The 10,604-nt window shown below is 48.7% G+C and overlaps 1 pseudogene; it reads right to left on the bottom strand.

Moving 5' to 3' along the window:
- Positions 1-8,445: 8,445 nt before the first annotated feature.
- LOC147990380 (UDP-glycosyltransferase 75C1 pseudogene) lies at positions 8,446-10,351 on the bottom strand (annotated as a pseudogene).
- Positions 10,352-10,604: the final 253 nt, after the last annotated feature.

Raw genomic sequence — 10,604 nt, 5'->3', positions numbered from 1 at the left:
AGAGGCATTTAGTATGCAATGTTAAATAATAATTTTAGTTATTTGCTACAGTAGATAATGATAAGGTTTTGCATTGATTTATACTAACTTATCTCATGAGTTCTTGTTGAGTTTTGTGTGGATGAAGTTTTTAAGATTTAGGGAAACCGTGATATAAAAGGAAGTACGGAGACACAAAAGCTCAAGATTGGGGATGCCCAAGGCATCCCAAGATAATATTTCAAGAAGTATCAAGCATCTAAGCTTCGGGATGCCTTAGTAGGCATCCCACCTTTCTTCATCAACAATTATCGGTTAGCCTCGGTTCAACCTAATCACATGATGTGTGCCATTCTTCGAATGCCATTTTATTTTGTTTTGCTTATTGTTTTAATAAAATACTTAGATCTGAAAGTTTTAAATAAGAGATAGTCCTCAAATAGCTACCCATTTACTTAACTACTCGCTTGATCTTCACTTATATCTTTTTGGAGTAGTTTGTCATTTTCTCTGATGCTTCACTTATATTATTTTGAGAGACGAAAATTTTTATGCTCATGTTCTTCACTTAAATTTGTTTGAGCTATTCGAAAGCAATTGCAATATATGAAAATAGTCCTAAAAGTGATAGATATTCAAGAGGGATATAATAAAAAATCTCATGAAGATCATTGGACAAAATAAACTTGATTCTTTGTAATAGTTTTGAGATATGATGATAGTGATATGCGAGTCATGTTGGTGAGTAATTATGCTTTAGTAAGAATATTGGTGTTAAGGTTTGTGATTCCCTATGCAAGCACGAAAGTCAATAATTATGCAATGAAATTACATCCTACTTGTGGTGCATTATTCGGTGTCAGTTATGCTTAATGCTCGCTTATGTGATTTTTCCTTTCTTGGTTGGTTGTTCCTCAACCTATTTGCCAGCCTCCACTTGCACTAAGTAGAAATACTACTTGTGCATCCACAATCTTTAAACCCAGCTTTGCCATATGAGTCCACCATTCTACCTATATGCGGTATTCACATGTCGTTCTAAGCAAATTTGTATGTGCCATCTCTAATTTTCAAAATAAATTTCCTTTTTGTGTGCTCGTACCGCTCATGAAGCGGCAGGGGGTGGCCAATATTTTCCATGCTGGATGTGTTATTCTCAAGATGAGTGTTTATTCACCTGTCATTGCACGAGAGTGCGGCAGTAATAGGGATGCCCAGTCCCGAAATGAAAAGGAAATTTACTTTATGTTGTCAAATAATAAATTCCTTGAAAAGTGTTGGTATGGACGGCACCCATGGATACGGCTGGTCGTGGAGTGTGAAAGAATGGTGGAAAAGGTAATAAACTGTTTTTTCTGTTTGGGAACCGCCTATGATATATCTAGCATGGAAAGTGTTGGGACTTACTCGGTCATTTTTGTTGACGGGAAAAGTCTGCCTCTCAAAAATTTTACCTCTCAATTTAAGCTTTGAGCTCTAGCACCTCTACAAATCCCTACTTCCCTTAGCGAAGGGCCTTTCTATTTACTCTATGCAATTGTTGTTTTTATTTGAGTCTCCATCTTCTCTTATAAAGCACCAACTAGGTAGCACATGATCATACTTGAGCATCGGATGTAGCTAGTGTGTTTCATGAATGGATCAATGATTGAGCATGAGGGGTTAGGGATAACTTTCTTTAGTGTTAATATTTTGAAAGACATGGTTGCTTGTTTATATGCTTGAGTATTGAAATCTTCATGTCAAAACTAGACTGTTGCTTTGAACCATATAAAAGTCCAAATGTCCATGCTAACAAAAGTAAAGAATATGTGATGAACATGTTAGGCACCATTCCACATCAAAAAATTTGTTTTTATCATTTACCTACTCGAGGACGAATAGGAATTAAGCTTAGGGATGATGATATGTCTCCAACGTATCTATAGTTTTTTATCGTTCCATACTGTTATATTATCATTCTTAGATGTTTTAAAATCATTTTATAGCAACTTTATACCATTTTTTGGGCTAACCTATTGACATAGTGCCCAGGGTCAATTGTTGTTTTCTGCTTGTTTATTACATCATAGAAAATCAATACCAAACAGAGTCCAAACACAGCAAAACTTTTTGGAGAAGTTTTTGGACCAGAAGACCACCACTGGGCCAAAAAGTACCAGAGGGGAGGCCCAAGGTGGGCACAACCCACCAGGGGGCGCTAGGAGGCCCAGGCGTGCCCTGGGGGGTTGTGCCCCCTTCGGTGATCCCCCGCACCGCCTCTTCGCCCTATAAATTGCCAAGTATTTCAGAAACCCTCGGGGAGTCGATAGATCAGAAGTTTCCCCGCCGCATGCCTCTGTAGCCACGAAAAATCATCACCGGTGGCCATCTTCATCATCTCGGTGGCCAACATGATGAGGAGGGATTACTCCACCCTCGGCACTGAGGCTTTGTACCAGTAGCTATGTGTTTAATCTCTCTCTCTCTCTCGTGTTCTTGAGATGTTACATTCTTGATGTATCACGGACCTTGTTAATATAGTTGGATCATATGGTGTTTCCCCTCTCTATCTTGTTGTGAATTGAGTTTTCCCTTTGAGATTTCGTTTTATCGGATTGAATACTTTTATGGATTAGAGAGCACTTGATGTATGTCTTGCTATGAATACCCGTGGTGACAATGGGGTATCATATTGATTCAATTGATATGTGTTTTGGCACTCAACTCGTGGATTCCCGAGGTGACATTGGGGTAATCTATGCATAGGGGTTGATGCACATTCTCGTCTTTGTTTCTCTGGTAGAAATCTTGGGGCACTCTTTGAGGTTCTTTGTGTTGGATCGAGTATTATGAATCTGAAATTTTTTATGTGTATTGTATAATTAACTCATGGATATTTGTGATGATATTGGAGTATTTAGGTGACATTAGAGTTGGTTGATGCGTATCATATGGTGTTATTTTACTACGAACTCTTGAATAGATTGAACAGAAAAAATAACTTTAAGGTGGTTTCATATCCTGCACACGGTTTCTTCTTATATTCTCTGCTATATAAAAACTTTGGAGTGATTCTTCGTCACACATTGAGGGATGGTTATATGATCCAATTAGATTAGCATTGTTGAGAAATTACACTAGCGAAAGTACACACCCTAGGCCTCATTTTCAAGCATTGCAGTACCATTTGTGCTCCGTTTTATCAACTGCTACCTTGCTATTTTTTATTGTTCCTATTACAAAAATCAATATCTACTATCCATATTACACTTGTATCACCATCTCTTCACCAAACTAGTGCACCTATAGATTTTATCATTGTATTTGGTGTGTTGGGGACACAAGAGACTTTTTATTATTTGGTTGCAAAGTTGTTTGAGAGAGACCATCTTCATCCTATACCTCCCACGAATTGATAAACCTTAACTCATCCACTTGACGGAAATTTGCTATTGTCCTACAAAACTCTGCGCTTGGAGGCCCAACACGAGTCTACAAGAACAAGTTGTGTAGTAGACATCATGTACCCAGTGGGTACATAGCCAGAGAGGATGACAGGTGGACCCAGTCAACTGCCTAGCCAGCCATTGACTAGTCAACTGGGTCCAGCGGGACCCAATTGTCATTGACTGCCATTTTAACCAAGTTGCTAAATAGGTTTATTTAACACGCGAGGGCCACTAGTCATACTCACAAGGGGTAGCTCTATTTTTCGGTTAGCATTAATTATCATGGGACGACCCCACCTCAGCAAGGGCACAAATCCTGCCCCTTCCTGGCCGCGACACGGCAAGCCGCACGAGGGTCGGCGCCGGCGGCCATGGCAATGACAGAAGGACTGCGACACCGTGGGAGCACGCGAGCGGCAAAGGCGGGCACACGTGCGTGTGGACGCGGGGAGGGCGCGGCCGACCCATGGGTTGGGCGGCACTGCCCCTTCCTGGCCGCGACACGGCAAGCCGCACGAGGGCCGGCGCCGGCGGCCATGGCAATGACAGAAGGACTGCGACACCGTGGGAGCACGCGAGCGGCAGAGGCGGGCACACGTGCGTGTGGACGCGGGGAGGGCGCGGCCGACCCATGGGTTGGGCAGCAGTGGGCACGTGCAAGACGGCAGCAGCGGGGAGGCACGACAGCGGGAGGTGCTAGCATCAGCGCGGGCAGGGGCAAGCGAATGCGGGTGCGGGTGCAGCCAGGCGCGGCGAGGCAACGGGAAGGCACGCGCAGGGCACCGACGAGGGCGAGCAGCAGACGACTGCGGTATGGCGGACCGGGGCAGCGACTATAGCGGGTGAGGGCGGTGGGGCGAGGCGGGGTGAGCACGAGCGGACAGAGACTAGGGGGAAGTCGGTCGTGCGGACGGCAAAGGCGGGCCGCGGCCAAGCGCGGTGACTACAAGCTTGCCGGAAGCTCTGGCGTAGTGGTGCTGCGGCTTACGGCGGGGAAACAGAACGGGGAAGAGGGGGATCCAACGCAGGGCTTGGAGCGGAGCTTGCTGAAGACTCGATGAGGCCGGGGCTCGTCGGAGAGGCACGGGTCCACGCTGGGAAGCGGTGACCAACGTCGGGGAAGAAGGGTTACAATCGTCGTCCCTGAGGCTTCCGGTCCATTCCAGTGCACGTACTTGATGAAGTTGACTATGACGAAGCTTGGGGACACAAACCGGCACCTCGGCCGCTGGCCGTGTATGCAGGGTATGGAGACGACCAGGAGCTCGGTTGCGAGCTCGATTTGAGAGAGAGAGAGAGAGAGACGCGAGGGGAGAAGCGAGGGGTTACGGTTTAGGGGCCGCGGGGCATGTCTTTTAGACTAGCCACAATGGAGAGTAACATACACTAGTAACATACACGTATCCCTAGACTATGTTACTACTTTCATAGTGGGTAGTAACTTAAGTGTGGTAACATGCAAGGATTCATTTATTAGGTTATAGACTCATATTGCATTGGGACATGTGATGTTACAGTAACTAGCTAAGTTACTACAACTACCTCTCTCCTCATTAACTCATTGCCACATAAGCCAATTTGCTGAGTTGGACTCGATGTTACTGCTGAAATTACTCCCACTGTGGCTAGTCTTAGGCGTCGGGGAGGTCGGGTATGGCCGCCACGCACAGCATGGCGCAGCCATGGCTGGCGGATGAATGCCACAATCCCCTCTGCCCCTGTAGCGAGGAGGAAGGCGAACGGGGGATGTGGACTGGGCCTTTCCAATCCGCATGGGCCTTTCCTTCCCCTTTTCTGCTTTCATCTTTGTTTTCTCTTTTTTTAGGAAAGTCCATCATAGCTAGCTTTATTAAAATTAAACAATGTTTACATCGTCTACGAGCTTACTGACAACACAGTCAGGAGGCTCGTCCAACCAACTGAAAGAAGATTTATTACAGAAATAAAAATTAGCTAGCGCATGAGCTGCTTGATTACAAGAACGGTAACAATACTTAAAAATGACCTTCCCAATCAAAGAACTAGTATCCACATATTCCGGGAAGATTGCCACCACTGAGTCCCGTCATCTAGTTTGACCATTACAGAAATTAATAACCTGTAGGGAGTCTGATTCCGCTTCCAACCAATTGAATCCAAGAGAATTAGCAAAAACTAGACCGTCTCTCATTGCCAAAGCTTCTATACTGATCACATCTGCAGCGAAAGGGATAAATTTGCATTGTGCCGCCACAAAGTTTCCTCTAACATCCCGTAGTATGGCCGCTGTAGCCCCAACACCTTCATCGGAATAAAAAGCTACATCAACATTCAATTTATTAAATTGAGGGTCTGGCTTACTCCATTTTGCTTCAGGGAAGCTAGGGGTGAGCAATGACACCCTCTGATGATTGCTCGCAATGGATAGCACTGACAATGCCCATCTCCACTGTGGTGGAACCGATTCATTATCTGTTATTTGTCTTCTGATCCACCATAGGTACCAACCTCCCACGGCTATAACCCGTTTGAAGTTCAAAGATGGATGTATAGCTACTTGTTGATCCGGCGGTGAGAGTATATATTCAAAGATGACCGAACCTGACCTGTCAACATGTATCGCTTGGTTAGTGATATGAGTTAACCCAAGATGGGACCACAAGGATCGTGCATTAGTGCACAAGAATAGCAGATGTCGGATGTCCTCGGCGCCTTGATGACAGATGGGGCATGCACCATTTGAACCAACATGCCTATTAGTAAGGATAGCACGAAATAATTCCTTGCAAAATTCTCCAACCAAAAATCTGAACTTTACATGGACATTGTAGCTTCCAAAGAGTACTCCATACAGTCAAAGGGGTGGATCCACTTGGTAAACTAGACGATACCCCGCACGTTGTTGCGAGAATATTTTATAACATATCTCAATGTGATTCATTGTAAACATATATAAAAGGATAAAACTGAAACTACATATACTTTATTATGTTTGATCCCTATATAGTTGTAAAATGTTTATTAAATATAAATAGACTAATAGAATAGAAATTCGCATGTTGAGATATGTCTTTTTTCATGCAGGTTTCATGATGAAGTGGCATGCTTGCATGTTGCGAGACATATGATAGTGAGTGTGGGGCTTTTTTTCGTGCATGTTGTGCGTTGATGTGGCATACTTGCATGTTGAGAGGAATAGTTAGTGGGGGCTAGCTATTTAGATATAGAAGATAACTATTAAATGAATTTTGTTATTTACGAAAGTTGGTAAATAAATACTATGCAATATATTGAAAAGGCCCACAAAGTTCGAGGTCAATTTGGATTGTATAAATAATTTTTATTTCGAAAAGTCCATTTTATTTGTTGTTGGACCACCTATTAACTTCCTAGGAATTTAGTTGTGACTCAAATGAAGTTGGGTTCAACATGACAATGGTCAGGAGAATCTATAGAATAATGCGAACATTTTAGTTTTACTGTCAAAGAAACAATAATTTTACTTGAAATTTAAATTTGAATTGTCTTTGATTTTGGGTAAGTGGCAATTTGCATAATAATCATGATGACATGGCCATCATTAGGGGGAGATTACTGTAGCATGATTTCCGGGGTATTACATTGTCGCTTCCCCAACCGCTATCTGCCCCCTCCACTCCCTTCTTTGTCCCAATGTCGAGGACAGGCAGTGGTGCTGGCGCCGAGTCTGGCAGCAAGGACGATCCCATCAATTGGGACGCCCCCATGTGCGAAGCAGAGGCGGGCAACGACGAGCAGCTACCTCCTGCCCCCTCCCTCCTCCCCCGCAGCATCTTGGGCTATGCTTCGTCCCTTGTCGCTCAACGTCGCAGCGCGGACACCGTCTCCTGCCCATCCTGCACCGCGCGCAGGTCTGCGCGCTTGGTCCACCCCGCTCCGCTCAGCCGACAACCTCCTATCCCGCCGGCAGCTGCTCCTCAAGGGCATCATTGGGTGCTCATGCCCGCGCCACAGACGCCTGAATCGGAGGCGTGTGTCGCCCGCTGCGAGAGGAAGGGAGCTAGGGAGAGGCCATGATGCTGGAGGTGGTCGCGCCTTCCTCCCTCCATCGGCGCATATTGTCGGCGGCGTCCGATGTGGAGGAGCAACTCCTCGCGGATGTGCTCCATCGCTTGCTGACAACATAGAGACGGTCGCCGCCTCTGTCGGAAGAACGCCAAGGTGTCCCGGCTCGGCATCTAGCAATCGAAGCGCGAGCCAAAGAAGAAGGCAACGGCAGCAGTGAAAGCCGCCCGGCTGGCGAAGCAGCAAAACCGGGCCACCCATAGGATGGTCGGCTTCATCTCGTCCTCCTACGACGACTCTGACATCACGAATGGCTCATGCTCGGGGTTCGATGACCCCCTCCCGCTGTTGACGCCTACATGAAGGACTACAACCGCTCTACCACAAAGGCAAAGGACCGGCGAGGAAGTGCTGAATTCCTCGGCCCTCTCTATCTTTGTTTTGCGTATCCAGTAATTTTAGTTTAAATCTCTGTCCATTTGCCGGCTGAACTATAATGTTTAAACTGTGTATTTTGATGTGAATTAACTACCGGCTTGTTCTATGTCCATTTATTCTATGTTCCAGAATTTCGTTGATGATCTATACGATTTATTTTAGGTTGCATCGATAGTATGGATTTTTTTTGTGGGTTCATAGTGTAGATTTAGGTGACATGAGATGCACGGCTGCGGTCATGAGTGTTTGATGCCCTGTTTGATTACAGAGACTAGACTAGAAAAATTCTTTTTTAATCACTATGTAACCAAACAGGAAGGACTCTTAAGGGACTAGAAAAAAACTATTGGAGGGTCTTTTTTCTTTAATCCCTTGGACCAAAAAAAGTTCAGTCCTTTGCAACCAAACACACCCGGTCGTTTACGCGGACGTATAGAGGCCGGAATAGCTTGCTGTAGATGCTCCACTTAAAGTGCACGGCTACTTAGATGACAATACTTATAACATATTTAGATGTGCATTAGAAAAAGCGACATTCTATCGCCGGATGACACGATTAAGAACCCACTTGGAGTGCATCAAAGTACGGCTGCATTTCCAATCTTTTTTAGTCAAACAAAGCTAGTACTAGTACATAACTGCTCGCCTGCCATACGGCTTTGTGCATCTCCATACATCGCCCTATCCTCCGTCTTGAGAATGACCGAAAGAGAGAGACATCCGGACACGATAAGCATCGCATCAATCACTTCGCTTCAGCTTTTGATCCTCTTATCCTTCCATGGGCAGGGTAGTCAGAATCTCCCGCGGCATTAATACACTCACGACAGTAACTAATAACCGGAACAAACGTGCAGCCGCAGTAACAATTTCAGGTACTACCGCGTGCAATCCGCCGCACGAACTCCATCAGGCTCCGGTCCGAGCCGCCGCCGTCGGCCACGGCCACCCTCGCCTCCTCCTTACACGACGCGGCGCGCGACGTCACCGCCTCCGACGTAGCGATCTCCACGCACCTCCTCAGCTCCCCGGTCTCCAGGACGCCGTCCTCCGCGCGCGCCGCGGCGCGGACACCCACGCCCAGCGCCCGCTCCACGAGCCACGCGTTCGTCCCCTGGTCCGAGTACTGCGGCGCCGCAACTATGGGCACGCCGCAGGCCACGCTCTCCAGCGTCGAGTTCCACCCGCAGTGCGTCACGAAGCACCCCACGGACGGATGCGAGAGCACACGCGCCTGGTCGCACCACTCCACCACCATGCCGCCGCCGGCGTCGTCGTCGTACGTGGCCGCCGACGCCGTTGCGAGGAGTCCCTTGATCGCGTCGCCTTCGTCCTTGTCCCTGCAGTTGTCTTTCCGTAGCACCCACAGGAACGGCCTGTTGGACTGGCTCATGGCCTCCGCTATCTCGGCGACCTGCGTCTTGCTCATCACCGACGTGCTCCCGAAGGAGATGTACACCACCGACTTGGCCGGCTTCGTATCCAGCCAGTGGAGGTAGCCTTCGCCGTCGTGGTCGAACAGGTCGTTTGGACTGTTGCCGTCGTGGCCGTCGTGCAGGAACGAGAGCACGGGACCGACGGTTACCACTTCGACGTGAGGCCTCAGCGAAGCCAGCGCGTCAGGCTCCATGGCGTCGAACGTGTTGGCGACGACGTACGTCGGGGGCTTCTCGGAGTCGCCGTCGAGCGCGTCGATGAGCTCGCGGAACTCCGGGATCAGGCAGGCAAAGGGGTCGTCGTCCGAGGTGACGGCGAGGAAGGACGGCAGGTCCCGGAACCGGAGCGGCGGGAGGCCCGGGATACACACCTCGGCATTCGGGTCACGCGACGCGGCGGCTACCATGACGGCCTCCCGGCTCCCTCGAAAGTAGTGGTAGTACGCGGCGAGCGCGGTGACCGGCTGGATCCAGAACACCGCGACGACCGCCACGCCGTACGCCCGCGCAACGCCGGCCACCCACGGCATGAGCAGCGTGTACACTGCGCAGGTGACGGGGTGCCCGCGATCGCCGAGGCGCCGGAGCAGCCCGGACAGCGTGCGCGCTCCCTCCAGCCTCACCTGCGACATGTAGTGCGCGTAGTCGCCCGCGGTGCGGTCGAACCCACCGTCGTAGCCGTCGGAGTAAGCGGCGTATGCGACCCCGCCCTCTTCCCTTATCTCGTCGCCGCCCACCGCGCTTGTTGCGTCAGCGAACATCTTCCGAAAGGCCGAGACAGGGGTGCATATGGTGACGCGCGCACCGCCGGCGCCGGCGGCCGCGCGCACGAGACGGCGCGCGAGGTGACGCGCCGGGGTGATGTGCCCCTGCGCCGGGTACGTCACGATCAGGAAGTGAGGCTGGCTCTCCTCATCCGCGGCACGCTTGTCTTCCTGCAGCTCCATTGGCGGTAATAACTGGAGCGAGCTTGGGACGCGCGCTTTGACACGAGGAATAGGAGTGGAAGTGGGAGCGACGAAAAATGATTTTTCTACTAGTACCGGTACCGGTACGGCCGTACCTGGCGACGAAGCATATCAACTTTGGCTAGACGCGAGTCGTTTTTCGTCTCAGGCGGCCGACAAACGCACCACTAACGCACGACACCGAATGGTCGTCCGTGTCCGTTTGGGTAAACGGACAAAACAAGCCATCCAACGGTCGTAGACAGACTGTCAACCATTTTTTATCCGCTTTCAACCCATTATCGGTTTAATTTTGGACCGAGTTTGCGGTCGAACGGACACGCGCGGAT

This window comes from Triticum urartu, chromosome 1A, assembly GCF_056163025.1.
Source record: "Triticum urartu cultivar PI428250 chromosome 1A, HENAU_Tu73, whole genome shotgun sequence".
NCBI classification, from domain to species: Eukaryota; Viridiplantae; Streptophyta; class Magnoliopsida; order Poales; family Poaceae; genus Triticum; species Triticum urartu.
This window is presented reverse-complemented; position numbering and strand designations above follow the sequence as displayed.